The following is a 22,332-nucleotide window of genomic DNA, read 5'->3' as shown; positions in this document are numbered from 1 at the left end:
TGTTGTGGCTGATACTTTTGTGTGCACCTAAACATTTTCACTATTACTATAAATATTAAAACGAATGAAAGGCTAATTTGTTCCGACGACGTTCCCCGACGTGACTCGCGTGGATTAAGTATATATATTCATTATCATATCCTAGAAGTTCAAAAAACGTTGTTTTTTGACATATTTGAGGTTATTTAGTATCTCGACGAAAAAAAGAAGATATTGAAGCAAACTCAACCGCATTTAAAATAGTAAGACAGTGTTAGTTTTAGGTTAGGATATCTCAAAAACCTGCGTTTGCATTTTCATGGACTGATTCGTTTTTACTGACTGCTATTTTACTGAAATTTCAGATGATTAAACTAAATAGGAACAATTTTTTGAAATCTGACTCTTAATTTCAAAAGAGATGACCATGTGAATGGTGTGTGCAAAAAATTAGATAGGCGTTGCATCAAACCGTAGTGCAGCGACTCTTAGACCGATAGCGCGACATTTATACCTAACTCCTCTCCGTATAGGTTCTTATTGAGCAAGAAATAATTTATTTGACTTAATAATTTTCAGATTCATTGCAAAGAAATATTGTTTTGTAGTTATTAAATATCACATAAAATGAACTCTATGTATCAAAACATGAGTGCCAGTGCATAAGTTTTGCCGTGGTCCTGATCGGGCCCAGATATGGCAGCTCTAAATGTGGCAAAAAACGCAGTCCCTAAACGGAGACGGAACTAGTTGCCCGATTACCGATCGGTGCTTAACCTCAGGGACGTAAATTTCATTCCCTATCCGAGGCAGAATGGGACTCCACGGATTTTGTGCCTTTATATAATATTTACTTAACTGAAGTAAACAAATGCTTGGTACAAAGAAATTAAACTAAAGAAATTGTCATATTGATATGTAAATGTAATATTTGTCTTTTTGAATGTGAGAATAATGTCTCTTTTATTAATTAAAACTCACTCGTATCTAATAAACAAACGGTTAATTCTGTTAATTTATGTAATCATACAATATCTAGTCATTACTGATTAGTAGTCACACATTCTCACTATTAAAATATACATACGATGCAGATTAATTTTCTCGGCTGTTGCACGAGCGATCGTTAATAAACTATGGGGGTGTGGTAATTAGGCAGAGTGCGATTTCCAATTTCGTTCGAGGACGCAGATTTCGCGGCGCTGTGGTGGGGTCGGATTCGACAAAATACATAACAGAAATGTCGAAAAGGAAGAACAAATATTCTCGACAAGGTTTCGCAGTTACTGCCCCATACTGACGGGAGAAGCAGCCATTAGTTTGATTAACTGTCATGCTTTCGATGCACCGGTTCTTCGAAAAACGACTCATAAATTTATTCTTGTTCTGCATAACTATACCATTCGCATGTACATACATGGATCAAGATATATGAGAGTCGGATTGTGCTTGTAGACAACCAGAACAGTGAAAAATTAAGGCAGACAATAATGACTAGGCGCCGCTTTAATTTGGCGAACTCGCTGCAGTCGCCATGGAAGACCATAAAACTATTAAGTTTCTTTTTCTTTTTTTATTGTGAGCTATTCAGAAACAGCAGATCCGATAGATGTTGAATCTGGAGAATTCAATGGTTGGCTTAAATTGCGTGAAATTTTGTAGATTGTGGCTAATGAATATGTATGTTCCTCTAGTAATTATGTCTTCTTGAATTATGACTATTATGGGTCAGTATCCACTGTATTGCATTAAGATTACCTCCACCCGGATAGAAATTATAAGTTGGTTCCTAAGAGGCCCTGTCTAGATTTCCTATTCTTTATCGAGGCCCGAAAGTGGTAATCTATCGAGGGCGCAAGCGGAAAGGCCACGCTCAGCTAGCGAGGTCATCAGTAGGCAACCCAATGAGGACCTATTATTAGGGTCTTTATAGAATCTAGATAGTCCCTCACACACTGAGAGAAAAAACTTCCGAATTAATGTGGATTCAAATTAAATATTTTTAAATTATCAAAAAATTGATCATGCTTTAAATTCTGAAGCGTGATGCTATGGTTGCAATAGTAATAAAGATTAACTAACATATTGCCATAATCTATTACCAGACATTTCTGATTCAAAGAAGGAAAATATTAATCCATATGTAAAAACATTTTTTTTTGCAAAAGTTAAATCTACAGATTTGACACCTTTCTGAAGCCTCTGACAAACTCTCCTTTGTTTTCTGGTATTTTTATTGATATTCAATTCTTCTTAACTATACTCCGCACGTTATTTTAAAACTAAAGTAATTGATAAATTTGCCTAAAGAAACTTATTACTAATAAATAAAGACAAGCGCAGTTTATTAACATATCTTCAAGGGCCGAAAATCGAACGCACGACGCTTATAAGTGGAACGCCTAATCCCCATAGCTACGAAGTCACGCTGAGTGCGAAATCATAAATGCTTGACGGCATTCATCCGATACTTTAGAAATGAGGAAAAAAGTTTTTAAGCTCGATTTGTTATATATGATTTTCAAACGTACATAAATGATTTTAAATTAAATTGATTTTTAAGAATAATTCTTTTCAAATTTTTAAGACAGCAAATGTTTGATATTTTTTAAAGAAAAAATGAAATTTTTAAAAGATTGCGTCTCGGTAATTTAAAAAAATTTTTTCTCTATAATTTTAAGTGTAATTAAGCATAAGAACATTAATGTACTTTTTTGCACTCACAGCTGTATTACCCGTTTTACCTGCCGAGGGCTTTACAAGGTCCCCTCGAAAAAAGAATTAGTTGATAGAAATGATCTTTTAAATATATCTTTATGAATAAAGCCTTTTATCTAGTTTAATTAGAAGGAATAGAGCTAAAAAGTGAGTATATAAATAATTTAATTCAAGTAGCACACAACGATAACCTGTCGAGGGCCAGCAGAGTGAAAGCCTACATTCTTCCAGCTAGAAAATCTGTCTGCGGCCCCGTAAGAGCCAATATTTAGTTTAGGCATAAAGCGGCAATTTCTACCCGGGCAACGGTGATTCTTGACTCGTCGCGTCTCTCACTTTAACCCTTTGAGGGGCAGTGGAACATACAGGTCACACCTTTTTTTCGTAGGTTTTTATGGATTCTTGCTAATTTTTGTTAATTACCATGGGAAAGTCTACGAAATTGTTTATTTATAAATAGTTATATAAAATTGAAATCCAAAAACTGATTTTCTTCTGGATTAGTTCGGCTATTCTTTAACTAAAAGTACAACATATTTGCCTAATTTTTTGAATATATTTTACATGTTGCATTATAGCATATTTTTTTTTAGCATTTTCCACAGACAAATCTTTTTGACAAAATTTGTAAATTTGTAAAAAATTGAGATTTTTCTATATAACTGTATTAATTGTAGGGCTTTCGTAGTTTATTTTTTATTCTTCTTCTTCAGAATCGTAATCAGCGACCCCAAAAATCCCTATGCAGCATGTTTCGTGTCAATTGTACAAATAAATGCGAATTTGGACTAAAATAGTTTGAATTTCAGATCCGCCATTTTGTATTTTGCAATTTTGACATAATTATGATTAGCAGCCCTGAAACCACACCTGTAGGAAGTTTCATGTCATTGGTATAAAATTCTGCGAATTTGTACTCAAATAGTCTCTTTTTCGGCAATCAGCGGTGCCGCCCGAAGAAGAAAAGTCGTAACTACATTTTATGATGAGTCCCCTGTCATCCCGATTTCCGTTAGGTTTACGGGGACTCATCCACAATGTATTTACTACTTTTCTTGTTTGGATGGCAGACTGGTGCTAATGTTGGCGCCCTAAGTTACTGCGTTTGCGTTTGGGCCGTGGGCTGGTTGGCCGCAAATGGCGGAGATTTTGAAATGGTTAATAAACACAATTTTTTAAAATAAAATAAATAGTTGTTACAAAATTCGCAATAATGTAAATAAACGTTATAACTTTTCCTTTCAATTAACAGAACGATTGAAAACACATCTGCTTTCTACATAACCGTTTATTTTAATTGAACTGTTTTTGCATACCCATTTTGAATTTCGCGTTTACTGCGGCCATATACTGCGAACCCCAATGCAAGCGGAGTAGCTCAAGGCGCCCCCTTTCGCATCACTGCCGTCTATGTGAATTTTGAAATTCTGGCATCAGAATCGTAATCAGGGACCCCAAAAAACTTTAAGTACCCACTGATTTCAGGAATTATTTCAGAGAAAAATGTGCCCCTAAATGGCAATAACAGCACCCTACTTCCTTTTAAACATTTAATACACCCAAAAAACAATATTCCAATTCTAAGAGAGTCATATTCTTAGTAATATTCTCAATGAAGTAAACGAAATTCTGACTTTAAGAGTATCTTCTAATAGTCCGGGAGCCACATAGGAGTGGTGGTATGACCTGAAAGGTCCCCGAAATTTTTTAAATGGATATGGTGCAGAATGAGCATTTGAATCCAACGGCACAAGGTGCTTTGGCGAACTGACGCGCGTTCTCGAGATATTGTTAATTAAACATTTTTACATAACTTATGCTATATCTTCTAAAATTATCGACATATTAAGACAATTTTATGAAATTTTTAGGTCTTATTGAAATAAATAATTTTTGTCATGTGCAATTTTTGTTTGCCTTATAGTTTTTTTTGCAAAAAACGCAAATAAAGTATAATATAATAATCGATTTTTATTCATTGTTTATGGGTCATTTCAAGATTTTCTTCAGAATTAGTTTGATTGTGTTAAGACACATGAAATGTCTTTGGCACATTTTTGCATCTGATTGATAGTTTATCTAAAAAAACCTCAAACAAGATTTGCAACAAGGTTTCTTTGAACCCGATTGTAGCCGACATTTATTAAAATTTTCACATTTTGATTTCTCATTCTCCTAAAGAAACCATAGAGGGAAAAAGTTTGTCTAACACTTTTTTTCGTGTCTCGAATAGTTTATTTAAAAATAAGGAAATTACGTTAAAGGAAAATATATCTTTAAATATCCACAGTGGGGGTAAATATTAACCGATTTTTGTCAATATTTCTTTGATGTTCTCGAAATAATATAACGAGACTAATTCAGCTTATTGAAATTAGACTAATTAATATTGTACAAAATTTTGATTTTTCTCAATCGACACTCTTGTAACAACGGTAAGATATTTGGACCTTTTCCTTTCTTACCCGTGCAGAAATTGCCCAACTTATTCCCGAGTTCCGATCTGGGCTCGATCAGATTTTCCACATGTGTGGCCCCAAGGGGGCAGATGATGTGGCTCGCGTCAGAACCACGTCGGATCGGGTTAGGTTAGACAAGATTATGTCAAGTTTTCTGTTATTGTCATGATATTATTTTTCTTTCATAGAACTTAAAATGCCAAAAGCAAATAGTAGATTGCGAGTTCGGAATCACAGAATTGTTGGTGAGATTTCTTACATCCGCAATGAGGGCAAAGGTAAGCTTTAATTCGCTAGAATCAACATCATAATTCATTTTTAGCTTCTGAATATTTCCAGAAATGTATTCGAGAAAGCGTCGCTTTTGAGCACATTTACTATTTATGTTAATAAAAAAATGTTTTTCAGCTTTTTAGAATTTTATATTTTGTTGCTGATATTCTAAAAATAGAGATTACCTTATATCAAATGTATGAATTTCCAGATTAATAACATTATCAATTAAATGCTTTTTATATTTTCTTGAACATAACCTCACTTTTTAAATCTCTCTCCACGTGCCTCATGTGCATTAGTCAAACAAAAATCATTCCAAAGAATATTAAGAAAATTAAAAAATATTTACAATTGAAATTAATTTCTGTGTGTGTGTATTAGCTCTATATTTGAACATTGTTTGTCAAAGCATAATAGTTTTCTTCAAAATGCAAACTTTTATCGATAAATTCAAGCAATACAAACAGATAATGTGATGTATATTGAAAATGTGATATAATGTATAATGATATATAATGTAGAATATTGAAAAATTGAAGTTTTGTCAAATGCAAAGTTAAAAAAATATTAATATTAAAAACTTTCGAAATTTTACTAATTATAGAAATAAAAAATCAAAGGGGCCATATCTGGGCCAAATCGGGTCCACATTTTCGATGCCCAGACCTGAGCCCGGTCGGTCAGGGCGTTTCATTTACGGTCTGGCGCTAGATAGATTACCCTATCAGGCCCACATTCTTCCCGATCGGGGCCCGACCGGCGCCACACACAAATTTTTGCACGGTAGTGCGGCTCCCCATGGATAGCAGATTAGTGCCGCTCGAGTGGACGGTTTTTTGCTTGGCACCCCCTTCTCATTGTTTGACATTGGAGCCAGAGGAGAAGATTAAAATTTTGTACAATATTAATTAATCTAATTCCAATATGCTGAATTATCCTCGTGATATTATTTCGAGAAAACCAAAAAAAGATTGACAAAAATCGGTTAATATTTACTCTTCCTGTTGATATTTAACTATATATTTTCCTTCAATTTAATTATTTTGTTTTTAAATAAACTATTCGAGATACGAAAAAAAGTCCTTGACAAACTTTTTCCCTCTATGAATTCTTCAACAGAATAAGAAAACAAAATGTGAAAATTTTAATAAATGTCGCATACAATCGGGTTTTAAGAAATCTTGTTGCAAGCGTCTTAGAGCAATCTAACGCATTCTGCAAAAAAAATGTGCAAAAGACCCATAAACAATGCATGAAAATCAATTATTATAATGAGCTTCTTTGGGGATTTTTGCAAAAACCATGAGGCAGACAAAAAATCGCACAGGACAAAAATTGTTCATTTCAATAAGAACTAATAGTTTCAAACAAAATTTTTTACTGTCGATAATCTTAGAAGATATAGTATAAGTTATGTAAAATTGTTTAATCAACAATATCTCGAGAAGGCGCTTCAGTTCGCGAAAGCACCTCGTAGCGTTGGATTCAGATGATCATTCTGCACAGTATCCATTAAAAGAATTCCGGTGACCTATTTCCGCGAACCAAACGGCTTCTGGCTCCAGGACTATAACCAAAGGGAGAAAATATTCTTAAAATGACAATATGCATGGGGGAAGAAGAAATCTGCAAAGGAAAAAGCGCCTTCCTCTATTCAATAATTTCTTTTAATGTTCCGCACCACGTGTTTTTCGGTCAGATTTTATTTTTAATTGTTTTACCCACGAAGTAGTATAAAACCAATTCGAAGTATAAATCGCGTTCCCACGTTTATTTCCTTATCTTTACAAATCGGCATACAATTTCCAATCTTACGAAGTTAAACCAGCTGAAGTTTTGCAAGTTGTGTGTTGCGTTTAACGTAAAATTGTAAGGAAAATAATATAATAATTTAAGTTGTATTGTAAATATTTTTTAAATAAAAATATTTAAATCTTGCTGTAGTCTAAGACTAACTATACCTACTTAAGTTGCAAATATTCTTAAACTTAGTGGGAAAACCTTAGAATTAAAATATCGTTTTTTCAGTGTAGCAGAACCTCATATCAATAGCAGCACCCTACCTCGTTTCCAACTCTTAAAAACTAGATTATGTCGAATGTCTACTTCCAAACTCGACTGACCGTATATTTGGGAGAGTTTTTTTCAGTTTGCTTCTCCTTTGGTCAAAAGCCAAGTAAATTCGAAAGCTTTATAAGAAAAATCTATAGCTGGAGACAGTACGGGATACATTGTAAGGGTGGGTTTTCTATATGTCCACAATAAACCAACTGATTCTGAAGGTATCACATTGATCTGCAACAAAATGATCCAACAATGTAACAGACCTTTGTTTCTTTATACTGGTGTCAGTAAAATGAATCAGTTAAAAGGTAGTGTTAACTTGTTTGGATTCTTAAGAAAAGAACGTCGTGTATTTTTGATACCATCTAATTAATCATTCAAAATTAAAATTTACCTTACACTGTTAGAAATTTTTGTAGGAATTTTCAGACACGCGCCACTAAAGCTTTATGCATAAACCGTTTTGCAAATTCTCCTAAACTGTACAAGAAATTTCAGCAACGGTAACTGCATAACGACTTCTCATGCATTTATGTTATGATAGTACGTACATTCATTGTATCGAATAAATGATCAACACCTATCTTTTATGATGAGAATTTTTTTCAAACTTGATTCATTGAGTATATTATATACATAGTTGCCCTTGTGAAAAAATTTCGTGGCAGTCTTAAATCATGCCAAAGCCAGTACAGTTTTTTTCAAGCTTGTCTATTCACGCAATACTAGCCTCTCGCTACACTGGCGCTGTCTAGTTTGGGAATAAAATAATTTTGGGAATAAAAGATTTAGGAAATGACTATACATAATTGCATTAATACTCAAGTAATAATTAATTGTACGCTATGACATATTTAAGATAGTGAATAATAATTATTCAAGGGGATTTCAATTGTAATATACGAACTATATTATCAACAAAGTTTTTTTAAATGTTTAAAAACATGTTCTTTGAATTGAATTATACAGTAAAGTTATTGAAAATTCTTATTAAATTTATAATAATTATAATATGTATGATGCTATGTATTATATTTATAATATTCCAGAAAATGACATTTTAACATAAATCATTTATTTATTTCATGTTAATTATTTATTTATTGCGTAAATAGTCATTTATTTTAACGCAATAATGATTTAAAATATTTAACGATAATTATTTTGAGGCCTAATTGCAAGTATAATCATACAAAATTTATTATTTTCAATGGTTTATTCACACAGCAAACACTCTCAATGTACAAAAAGTATTAATGTTTTAGTGAAATGAATGTTACGATTTAATTAATTGAAATTCACGTACAAAAAGACTGACTGGGCAGTCAGTCTGTGGCGCGTTAGTGTCAAATCAAGGCAAACGTGACAGAAACAGTAGAGCTCATATAGTAGTCTTACTATAATTTATATTTTAAAGACGAAGACACTGCACATTTATATTAAAATTATTAAACCAAGCAACATCCGTTACTTGATCTACATTGTAAATCAATAAATGAGAGCAATGCGAGAGAGAGAGAGAGAGAGAGAGAGAGAGAGAGAGAGAGAGAGAGAGAGAGAGAGCTATTAAAAATTACAGGCTTAACCTATCTAGCCAGGCAGTCGTTATTTGACGTAAATAGCCGTCTTACCATCCAATGAAAACGTGGATTATTCCTGGTTTACTCCGTCTTTCTGTACTTTCGCATACCTTTTGCAATTCATTGCCGTTATTTACCACTGAACCACCATTCTTTGTCTGTTACGAACGCGACCAAGGAGCAGCGAATGCGCACGAATCTGCGCTCTTATTTTGGTTACGATAACTTATATTTCTGTTACCGTTTAGGTATCTTAAAAAACTATTTGTAACTTTCGGATAAAGTTTCTAAAATTTCTAACAAATCAGGAATTTGCTTGTGTATTAGCCGCAGGGGGTAGTTAACCCCTGTTTAATGATATGTATGTTACAAAATTAACATTATACTGCAACAAAATAACATAATTTCAGTTTAAACAAAGATTACATGGTCTTTTAAATCATTAATATCACTGAAAATTATATTTCTCGAGTATAATTATGCGAAAACTTTGAAGAGTGACTTCACTCCCTAAATATGAATTTTCGCTCGTATTAAAAAACATATGTACCTTCTTTTTTAGTGCACACTTAAGTAGCTTTCTTACTCACATTGGAAAAACGCAAATATCTCTCACTTTATGACCAGTCTGACTGTTATAAGAAGGTCAGATTCACTCTCCAGGATAATCAAGGCATCCTTTTGGGATGGTCAATACGATTATCTTGTTTTCACTTATTTCGACCATCCACGGAAGAGCAAGTGACCTGTTGCGGGGGGTCAACCTGATTAGTTAAAGTTGGCGTGTATATTTCAAACGATTGAATTTGTAAGTCAAATGTTTTAAAAAAATAATAACTGTAAAGTCCATAAGAATATTAGGAAATTCATATTGAGGATAAAAAACGATATTGATTTCTTTCAAATTAAAGTCGATCATTTATTTTCATAGAGAAAGTCTAAAAAACAATTTAAATTTCACTTTATAAGTCTTTCTTGTGAGGAAAGAGTTATTTTTAATAGTTTTACTCTTATTATTTGCTGCACACAATTTCTTTTCACAATTGCTTTTCACTTTTAATCATTTCAAATAAGCTCGCCAACCTTAACCCATCCAGTTATGGATGCGATCCATGCATTGTGAAAGGTTATATGGGAGCACCGGGGTCCAGAACATTTTCGGAGTAGTGAATGTCATCGAGCCGTTCAGCGTCACATTTGCTGTTTATAGAATTTAAACAAGAGGGGCTAGTCACTAAGAAATCTTGGATTTCTGCGCGGGAAATCTTAGGAGAATTCTTTGAGCAACTCTGAGAAACCTTTAAAATCTTGGAAATCTTTCGCCGAGCATGGAGCAGTCACGCCACAAATCATTCACACATTCGCACGTTCGTGATTCGAACGCCGCCGAGCTTAGCCAAGTCTGATTTTCCTCGAGAATCTCAATCTCGAGAAGTTTTGGTTATCTTGATAATCCTAGCAATCTCAAACATATCATAACACTCTCTATACGAATTCTCAGTAAGTAGCCCCTCGCTTCAACATATATTTAATAAGTTTAAACTGCTTTTAGATATTTCAAGCATTCGTGGAGAGTGAAGTGCATAAGAAAAAACACGATGAAAAGTGAATCAAGCTTACTCTTTTGAATTTTAAACTTTAAGTTTCATGCTTCGAAGGAATTAAGGATAGAGGCGTAACTGGACGTTCCGCCATCAATTTGTTGTCACCTTCGTCGTTTTAAATTAAACCCGTGCAACAAATTTCAGCATTCATTGATGATGCAGGAAGTAACGAGATGTGAGATATTGGTTTCCTAATTCACTCCGATGTTTGTAATCTTACGATTCAGTGTAGTACAGTTACGCAGCGTCGTGTCCTTAGCCTTCTGTGTTGAAAACAATATAATATCAATCATGCACTGTTTTGCATATCAAATTATTCCTCAAACACCTCGCAATCCACAAAGAATAAAAACTGCTTTCAGAATGCACGTCTCATATAAATTTTCAGGTTCTATAGGTTATACTTATCCCATAAGCTGCGGAATTTTTGTTTTCGCGGATTTTCAACTCCTTTTTGATGTGTCAACTATATTATTTTAAGAAACTTAAACTAATCAGCTAATTCAATAATTTAAATATTAAATTAAATAACTAATAGTTCAAATAAATAATTGAAACTTAACTGATTTAACTAATTCAAAAGAGATAAGACGTGTTGTACCATACGTTACCGCCAACAGCTGATGGGTTAAGTCTACAATTTTAAGTCTCTAATAATAGAGACACTGGAGCAAGTAGGAAAAGGACAACAAATATAGAAACTGTAGGATAAACAAATAGACCCGCTATGGTGGGCAGGTCGACTCGAGGAGAACGAATCGTCTATCTGAGATAATCAAATCGATCCTCTATGATGAGCAATTCGACGTTTTATAATAATCAATTGCACTCTCTGTGATGATCAAATCGACCCTCAGTAATGAACGATTCGACTCTTTTAATGATTAACTCTGCGCTTTGTGTGTTTCTACTACGTTCGAGTCGACTGTCCGAGATAATCAAGTTGACAATCTGAGATGATTGATTTGAACCTCTTATTTTTTACATTTAGAAATTAGTCGCCTTAGCCATCTTCAAGGGCTGTTTCATAGCTGATAATTGCATCCTAATATTCGACGAAAAGAACATTTTATGTTTGTTGGAATCTTACAATGAATTGTGATCTTAAATTTATATTAAGCATTTAAAATCTCTTGAATCCAAAGTTTGGACATTCTTTACTCGTGTAAGCTTAATATTAAATATAAGGAAACCAAGTTTGTAATTAAGATAAGAATAGAACCTATTAAGATTTTTTCTCTTTTTTACGAACATTAGAGTGCCAAAGTATATTTTAGAACGGCTGCATTTTTTCCCTAATTTTAATGTGACCAAATGATGACGCAGCTTCCGATCTGTCCGCTATCTCTTCCGCGCCGTAAAACTCGAAGTATACTAGTTCTTGGTTCGTCTCGTAGTCGACGCCAGAAATGCGTAGGAATGTGTTTTAAGCGGCGTCGACGAGACCCTATATTTAAAGCGCATCACTTGTCGCTCGAAATATCCGTTTTAAAGCTGTCTTGTTGAGAAAATTATCTCTACCTTCCTTCCTGTCTTTGATATTATATCAGAAAGAAAAGTTAATCATCCACCTTGATTTTATATGCCATTACAATTTCAATTTATTCTGCAACATGAAAAATCTTATAGAATATGGTCGATAAATAACCATTTTCTTATAGCAGCTTCACAGTGTTCGATTTTTGAAGTAAGTATAGTCCATATAACAGGAGGAAAATTTTTTACTACTTGGGACAACCCTGGTCTTTTAACACCTCGCGCCTTCCTACTAATTTTTTCACGTAAACTTCTTTCATATTTTATAAAAATGTGGATATTATTGGAATTCAAGAGCAAGAAACCTTAATAGAACGATGAATTGGCTTACAGTTAGGTTTTTCTTGAAAACATAAGCCTAATGATACAAGGCTATTTCAGCAAAAAGTAAAGACCATTTCCTTGTTTCTGTGCTTTTTCCTTAAAGGTATCCGCAGATCTAAGAGAACCAGCGATCATGTTGATTTTAAATAGATCGCCAGGCCCCCCTTATGGAAAATCGTAGACATTTCACATATCCCCCCCCCCCCTCAAAACACTGTCCACGTGGTATATGTATGGCTTCTAAATTAACTTCGTGCAAATACTGCACAGTGGCTTAGAAATCTATTTTTGCTGAACTAATTCTCAAACAATTAACTTCTTTTTAATGACTCACGAGGAGCGGTCGAGAGATGTGAGTCGCTGCCGCTATTGTGACTTGACTCTGTAAAGCCCACTATCGCATCGGCGAGAAAATAATAGGCATCGGCATTTGAAGTTTAACAATTCAGCCAAAAAAATGCTACCGCAATAATAAAAATAGTCATATGAAAGCTAAAAGTGTTCAACGTAAATGACCTTGAAGACGTTTATGAACAAAACTTTTTGTGCTTTGCAGACCGAAAAATGTAAAAAAAAGTAAGGATTTTCGGGTACATTTAAGAACAGTCAAGTTTAGAGCATTATTTCTTATACAACGGGCAAGGGAAAATTTTTTTAAAATTCATGAGTATGAGAAAAACTGTTGTGAACCAACTGCAGTTGAGAAATTTGAGAAATGATAAAAATTGTTGCTTAAAAGTACAAAAATGTACAACTATATTATCTTCAGTTCTAATAAAGATATTAAAGTGATTCAAAGCAGGGGGAGGGGGGATTTTTTTACTGCCGACCGCTGGTGCCTTTCTTCGACCCGTGGCCAGGAGCCACCGAAGAATTACAGAGCCTGTTACAGTTTGCAGGGTGAATCGCTATAATATCTGTATTAGAACTGAAGACAATATATTTGTACATTTTTGTACTTTTAAACAATATTTTTTATTATTTCTCAAATTTCTAAACTGCAGTTGGTTCGCAACAGTTTTTCTCATACTTATAAATTTTTTCAAATTTTTCTCATTGCCCTTTGTATAAGAAATAATGCTCTAAACTTGAATGTTCTTAAATGAATACGAAAATCCTTACTTTTTTACATTTTTCAGCCTGAAAAGTACAACAAATTTTTCACATAAACGTCTTCAAGCTCATTTACGTGGAACACTTTTAACATTCACATGACTATTTTTTTTATTTCGCTAGCATTTTTTGGCTGAGTTTTTAAGCTTCAAAGGCAGATGTCTATCATTTTCTCGCCAATAGTAAGTCAAATTGGGGACTCACATGTCGCGAATAATACTTGTCAGTATAAATTTCTTACCAAAGCTAAGGTGGCGATGGTGACATTTATCTGTCGTCATCATATAGGATTAGGATTGGATTGCGCTTTGGGACACTTTTAAATATCTGGTTTTAACCACCCAAAAAGGTTTCACAAAATTGTTTAATTGGAATATTTTGATAGGACTTCTAGTTTTTGCTTGAATCATTAAATATAACATCACAACTTAAAAATTATTTTGATCGTGAAAATTAATGGGTTTTACCAAATAATCACTAAGTCTAAAAATATAAATTTGTAATATTTTTTGAAATGAAGTTCTATTGTAACCTCTACGTTGAAATGTTTCTAATATTAAAATAAAACTTATTATTTTACCTACTTGCAGTCACTGTATTCCGAGAGATTGTTCATTGTTTAAAGATAATTGCATATACTTTCGCCAGAAATCGAGGTCAACGTGAAAATTATTCAGAAATTAAGATGTAAACGACAATATGTAAATCCGAGGACTCTTGAAAGAAGCACAGTTCAGGTAAATGTCTACAAAAAATCGTCCTGGGATAATTACCATAGCTGAGCACCAACTATCCATGCTTTATCTTTTGCTCCCTTATTTAAAAAGTTTGTCACGGAGGGATAGTTCCGAAGTTGTTCGATCTTATTTATTTGCCCTTTATTAGAGATTTAAACTCGCCAGGTGATCCAATTTTTCAATTCAAATCTAAACGTGAAACAAATTCGTCTATGTCCCTATGTTTTGTTAAAAATGAAAATCGCGGAAATAAGGCATATATGTGTGTAATATATATGGTGATAAAGTTTATCAGTAGACTCGGAATACATACTTGTTTTGTTTCCTTAAATGTTAAAGCGTAAATTTTCTAATCACGTTTGTTTTTCACTTTTCTATGATGATTAAAAGATAGGAAGGGATACAGTAGGACCAGTAGCATCAGAATTCGTCGCATCGGAATCCTCGGAGGGAAGTAGTCCCCACTCGTAACCTTCTTCACTGACCGTGAAAAATGTGTGCACGCGCGCAAAGACACAGCTGCCTCCGCGCAATGTAAATCAGTGTCTTACACAGTGCTTGTATAATTTTTTTCATAACAACGTGAAATTCAGTTCTATTTCAATCTATAATCTTTTTTAATTCCTACTAATTTGATTAACTATGTTCATTTCTGTCCAATTTTTTCACTTCATCTTTCATTCTACTCTATTTTTATTTTCGAAAGATAGTTGTCCATTCCTCTTTAATTTAATCACTTCTTTGCCTTCTTGATCGTATTTTATTGAATAATGTTTCACTTTTGACATTATTTTGCTTTATTTTGCTCTGCAGCAATGTCAATCCCATTTTTTAAAATTACTTTTTTTCCTATTTCATTTTCCGACGATTCTATCCTTTTCATTTGATAGATATTCATAAATATATGTCTCGACATTTTAAGCCAAGAACGAGCCCTTTAGGTTAACAAACGAGACAACAATGATTTTTTAAAGTAGGAACTACGAAAAATCGCTTTTCAAAAAATTAATTTAGAGTTAACAAGTACCACTACGGTATGTGTTATATTTTTTCTTCACATGTGAAAATCCACATCCGGTCACTTCCGACAAGGGGTTGGGCTATTAGATAGAAGTTTATGGGGGGGGGGGGATTCTATAATTTGGATAAGTTTTGGAGGAGGGGGAGGGGGTGACCTTGAAAAAAAATTTGACTTCGTTTCCATATAAGACAGGTTTTTTTTGGTCTTGAAAGAAAGCTTAGGTTTTTCCTGCAAGACAGTAGGCGCTTGAGCCCCGCGGCGCACCATGATGCCTTCATGGTAGTATTTTAAGAAACAAAGTAAAATATAAAATGCTTTCTGCATTTTCAAGGGTTCAGACTACCACTATTAAAATTCCTGCATGACGTTCACTGATGAATTTTGGAAAATTTTGGAAAATCAAGTAATTGAATAAGAGGTCGGGCCCAAAAAGTGGTTTTAGGGATTAAGTAAAATTAAAGCTGGGAGTCTTTTATGCTGATGTCTTATCTTCTATCCACCTTTCTTTCCGCCTTTCATTTGTTTAGTGACAGTTGTTTTCACTTTGTTTCTTAATTTTCATTTCTTCTCTTTTGGGAAGTTGTCCCATTCCTTGGCTGAGAAAAATTTCTTCAATTGAAGTCTTCCATCTTCAGTAGGTATAAATGCATGGTATTGCAATTCTCATTGCAGCGTCGAATCCACTTTTCAGATCTTTAGCAGTGGCTTCGTGATCTTCCTTGCTACTAAAAATGATTTTAGTTTCCTTGCAGCACTTCCTTGCCCACTTAAATAGGGATGAAGTATCTAGGATGCGATCTTCAACGAAGCATTGTTTGCTAAACCTTGATGCATTTCTTTTAACATTCGCCCCTATGCCATCAAATGCTCCCTTACAATGAGCGGGAGGATGGCAATGCCACTTATCAGAATTCTGAAATCTTCCTTGTGAGTTAGGATATTAGAAAAAATGCTTCTGTTCTTAAAATGCTTACCTGTCCCATCTAAGACGGTTTACACCGTTTGGACTGCAAAATTTACCTTAAGATAATTCACAAGTATCGGCTAGTACTCATAAACGGCAACAGTCTCATGGCTCAAATTGTCTGATATGATTGCCATGATTTTATGATTGAGATCTCCATCTTTTACATATTAAATAACTACTGTAAATATTTTGGCCTGATCATTGTTACAGTGAACTACTTGCGCAGAGTTTTGAAGAACAAACTCAAAGTTCTCAGTGAAATCAAATGATATAACGAATTCACCATTTATCAAAGTTGTCTTCAGATTTGAGAAATAACGACTGCTCTGTAGCAAGGAAATGATTGGTACTTAGCTTCAGCAACCCTTCACAAAGGGAATTCACAAATTCATCAACATTTATGAACAGCATCTTTAGAGTGCATCGGTCAGTTCGCAGCCAAGAATCAAATTTGATTATTTCCAGGTCTTCTCATTTAAAGTTTGAATAAAATTTTCTTTAACTTTAATAATACCTGGGCCAATTTGGCATTATACTAACTGACCGGAACTTGTCGCATCAGGGCACACCGTTAACTTAGCAAAATCGCAGTAACCATTTAAAATTACCTTCGGATCGTTAGTTAAATATTACATGTTTATTTCTTTAAGCATTAACTTCATGTTTTCATGGCGAACATAAACGCATACTGTGAGAGTACCGCCACTTCCTGCCAAAACGCAATATTTCGGTCTGATCTGTGTGAATTTAGTAAAACCTATTATAATCTCTTCATATTCTGATTGGAATTATGCATACAATTCATTTCAATTGTACAAAATCAATATTTTCGGAACGAGGACTCTCTCCTCACTCACTTGAACAAAAATACAATCCATTATTGCAGGCATTAAGCTGCTCATGTTCTCACGCTTATAAAATTTTGATACGACATGTTCAGTTTCAAGACTCAAGGGCCATCCTCTTTTTGGAGTAGGCAGAATAAAATTCCATGGTTAGCAACTGAATTTTTCGCATTATTGACTTTGGAGTAAGTGTGAGAAGTTGAATTTTCTCAGCTCTATACGTTCATGATTTAAACCTCTCGTTGATTTGATCATTCAATATGATTTCTTCATTTGGAATAATGATTTCATTAATTTCAACATCATCAAAATTATCATTCACAAGACCATCTCTACGAGGCTGATTGGTTTCATCTAAATTTGACGCTGGCATTTATTCCAGTTTACTGAGCTCTGCCCTACACATAAAGTACACATTTTTAGTTTTTCATTTTGTGTAGGAAAGTACGATCCTAAGCCTTCAGAAACACAGCGTTTATTTAGCGTCTTGTTATAATTCTCCTTCATGAAACAATTAAAGCATTTAATGCTACGTTTTCTTAAATTATTCTCGCCTTTTTTTAGGGGCCAAATCCAGTAAAAACTCGGTTGAAAAATATCAAATGGTGGGTATAGTAGCTGAAGTGCGAAGACTGTTTTTTTTTCAAATGCTATTTTATCATAAAATTAATATTTTAATTTTAACACTTAAAAAATCTAGATAAAATAAAAGTAGAATATATAGAAATATTTATGTGCCGCGGCTATAACTCAACTTTGAAAAATATAATTTAAAAAACATAAAACAAACATGAAAAGTGGCACTCCGTTTTGAAATCCAATTTCATAATAAAATATAGGATTTATTGATGCCAGTCTTATATTGAGATTTTTATTTTCACTTTTGAGAATCTTTAGTGCTTAGCCATCTAGTAGATAACATTTAAAACTCATCTCTCTGATGACCACGGTCTTCATTTGTTATCTATAATAACTTGACAAGAAACAAATGAAGAAAAAGTGATTTTCGAAAATACATATCCGTTGATTTTTGAAGCCCGCGTCTGATTGAAATATTCTTTATTTATCAACAAGCTTAGCGCGACGAAAGCTTATTTACACGAGCAAATAGTATTGTTACTTTTGTAAAGACAATGCCATGAATGCACCACGGTGCGCTGCGGAGCTCGAGCGCCGGCGTAGTGCGCGAACCGGAGTACTCAACGCTTATTGTCATAAATTAAAAGTTCCAATCCCACTTTCTAATATACATAGTCTTATAGGAAAAGACCTAAGCTCGCTTTTAAGACAGAAAAACCTGCCTTACTACGGAAAAAGTTAAATTTATTGTTGAGTTTGATTTTCAAATGTCAAATATTTATTTATTGAAAAAATCCGAATAATACCCAATAGCAAAACACTTTACCTACGTTTAACTTAGATCGGACAACTTTGACTTTTTGCGTGGGTATGTTCGAGAAATAATGCTACCGAAGTATAATTTCCCATTGAAAACCCAACATCGATACTTATACTCTTGTTCACATAGACGCGAAGATCAAGTTTAAATAAAAATGATAAAGTACTTACGAAATAAATTAGTTCCGAATTGAGCCCTGAAAAGTTTGATGACTGAAATTCAATTTTTAATTAAACACAGCACATAATTCATTTTCCAGCCGTTGGGTTGCAAATTCGATAGAGAAAAGCTTTAATTCAAAATTGTTAAGAGGTTTTGAGAAAATAGAGCTAAAATATTTTTTCGCTCAAAGCTCACGTTCTCGAATTTAGACAGTGATAAGAAATCCAATTTAAAATTTTTAAAGGAAATTGAGAATAAACTTTCTATCCATAATAAATTTAAAAAAATTAATTAGAAAACATCATTAGGATTTGAATTTAACCCACAGAATTTGTTTCACTTTTCTATCAAGAAGTAACCCATCTTCGGGGAATCCTTTCATCCCACGGGACGTAACCCAGCCCATAGGACACCACCTCTTCCACGAATTGCAACTTAACGCACGGATCTATTACATATGTCCCTCGGAAATCAACCTATCCAATGGGCCGCTAAACAGGAACGCCGCTAAATAGGAAATTTCCTTTAAAATAATAATATTTCTATAATATTCAATAAATGTAAGCCTAAAATGTTGAAAAGAGTGCAAAAATTTAAAGCGGTTCATTTGAGTGAAAATAAGTATCAAAATTGAGTGAATCAGGAAAAATAAAAATACGATGAAGTGCATTGCTCCAAACTTTCATTCCGGCTACCATTCGAGTCGGGATAACGGCAAAAAATACATTTTTTCAAAGTGCCACAAAATTTAATTGCTATAAATCAGAAAGCAGTAAATAGGCAAGATTTTGTAGTGACAGCTGATAAGTTTTTTTGCGAGAAAAATTTTCTTCCCGGTCATATTGTCTGGAAAAGGGAAGTGAAGGAACTTGCTAGAAATGTTATAGCATCGGTATGTATAAATAATAATTAATATATTTATAATACTTAATTCGAATAAAATTTTAAAAATCAATGAAGAGATACAATTTTAAATTGTAATTGTTTTAACCCTTCGAAACCCAAAGATAGTGGGGTTTGACCGTTCTCCCCCAAAAAAAGCTTCTTAGTAGTATAGTGGGAACGGAAGTCCAAAGAGACGCTTCAATTGATCATTGTGTTTCTAAGGAAGAAAGATTTCAAATCAAGCGTGTGCCTTAAACGACCCAACTGCGTGACCGCGATAGTTTTACGCGACGATTTGGATGAATCCTCATTTGCAGATGTGTATCTATGAATTTAGAAAAAAGGTGTACGATATGCCATCTAAGCGCGATCTGTGAAAAGCCGGTGTGTGAAGATCATTGCACAAACTTCATTAAAGATTGCGCTGCTTGAATTATTTACCCTCATATAATTTCTTAAGACTGTTTAACCAAGTTTCTTATGAAACTTAGATGATCATATGATAAATAATTATTGATTTTTGAAAGAAAAGGAAATTTTTTATTCATGTATTATATGCATTAATTACAAAAAGATTACCATATTTTTAAGTGTACAAATACATATACTTATCGAAACTGGAATACATAGGACTATATTATTTTGACAGTTCATTATTTGATCTTTACAATCCTAAAGTACAGTTTCTTAATATTTACTTATTACAAAGTTATGAATTTTTAAACTAAATTTCTATTTTCTCAAGTTTTTGTTTATATTCAGGTTCTTATTTTGAAAAAGTTATATATTTAATTGTTAAAAACTTTGGAACATGTTGTAGAAGCTCCGAGGAATACACATGAATTTTTACAGATTTTTCTCAGCTTTTAAAATAGAAAAAAGAACAATCGGGCACAAACGACCCACCTGTGTGACCAAAGCAGCGAAAAAAAAACCTGTGTGGCGAAATGTTAAATACAACGTCCGAATTTTAACCCAATAATAGCTTTCGGTCCCCGGCTGTGGCTGTTCTTCTTCTGGTTATTATATTTGTTATTTAACTGCATTTGAAGGGTCCGCAAACTAAACCTGTTAACTGACATTTTTTATGAATTGATTTTTTTTTGTATTTTCAGAAACATTTCCTGATATGCAGTTAATATTCCGCAAGCGAAACGGCAAAATTCCTTTTGGTCGTATTTTAAATTGGATTTTCAAAAATCGCCTTTTGGTATCTAGATTTGATAATTCGAATCTTTGCATGGGTAAAAAATTAAACAAAAGGGTGTACGGGCTTTATTATATATGCTTAAATGATTTTGAGTTTTATTTTTTAGTTCACAAATTCGTTCTCTAAGGAAAAAATCTATTTGAAAAAAAACTGGTTTTAAAATAAGGCACTCGGAAAGGCTTTTTAAATTTTAAATGAAATAATATATTTAAATTGAATAAAATTTTGAATTTTTAAGATATAACGTTTACATATTAATTTTTTTTGATTGGAAAGATGTTAACTGAATGAATAGCAGTACAAATTAACCATTTAAAAATGTACTTTTTATATTTTTACAATAATATTTGGAGCAGAATCCGTCAAGTGTTTCCAACTTAAATCACACTGGAACCGAATATATATCCGCCGACCGAGAACGTAAGCATTCACTTATATCCTCCCGGAAGGGGATCCCACCAATGCTGCTTAGCGAAGGGGAAATGACCGTGCTGCGCTCTGATTGGCTTGCTTGTCACGTGGTACTGAGAGGTGGTCGAAGCCGAGCAGAAATAAATGAGAGTTAGAAAGGGTATAAGCGTGAGGGTATATAAGTGAGAGAGGATATAGCCGCTGTTGCAGTGCATTTTCTTTTTCTATAGGGTTGAAATTTGGCTACATTATTATATTCCTAGTGGACCTATATTAATTCACTTCTTAGCAAGCTTTTTAACCGTTACACTAGTGTTACTTCTTTTAGAATAATCCAATTGCACTTTTATTCAGATGGTTTGAAAAGCTTTTCTCATGCAATTGAAGATTATTCGAACGATTTGTTTCTTATTTCGAAATTTTTCTGACAATCAAAATTAAAATTTATTACAAAAACGCCACTTAAAATTCTTTCTAATTTCAAAAAGTAGGGTTTTCATACTCTTTAAAATCATGTAGAAGAAAAAGTTTGATCGAAATAATTTTTTGGTACACTCGAACGTAAAAATCTCAATTTTACCAAGAAATTATTTCCATCCTTCTTTTTTCTATATCACTTTAAATAGTGTGAAAAACGATTTTTATAAATTAAAAAATGCTTAAAGTAGGTTAATTTCAAAATATCAATTGCAGTTTTAATTTAAAAAAATCTAATATGAAACAAAAACTGTTATTATAGTTTAAAAATGCATGCAAAGAGCTTTCCAAAAACTGTTTGATAAATATTCTTATGTTTTGCTAAACTGCTAAAGGTCCACTAGGACTGTAATTCAGGCTAGTTTTAACTCGAAAAGAAGAATAATTTTAGGGGAGAACAATACAATTTTTTTATATAACCGAAGTGTACCATGGTCTCTAAATGTTCATAATATATTATTTATATTTTTATAGTTATTGATGATAAATAATAATTATATTATCAATTAATTATAATTAATTTTTTTATAAAAATAAAAAAAGGTAATTGGCGTATCAAATGTAT

The 22,332-nt window shown here is 33.2% G+C and overlaps 1 protein-coding gene across 1 annotated transcript in view; it reads left to right on the top strand.

Annotated features, from left to right (window-relative positions):
* The window catches only part of LOC117173711 (protein turtle homolog B), a 510,915-nt gene that overhangs the window by 19,843 nt on the left and 468,740 nt on the right, over nt 1-22,332 (top strand). The gene's annotated exons all lie outside the window — the stretch shown is intronic.

The sequence above is a fragment of the Belonocnema kinseyi genome, chromosome 5 (assembly GCF_010883055.1).
Source record: "Belonocnema kinseyi isolate 2016_QV_RU_SX_M_011 chromosome 5, B_treatae_v1, whole genome shotgun sequence".
Lineage (NCBI taxonomy): Eukaryota > Metazoa > Arthropoda > Insecta > Hymenoptera > Cynipidae > Belonocnema > Belonocnema kinseyi.
The sequence above is the reverse complement of the archived record's forward strand: the minus strand, read 5'-3'. Positions and strand labels throughout refer to the sequence as shown.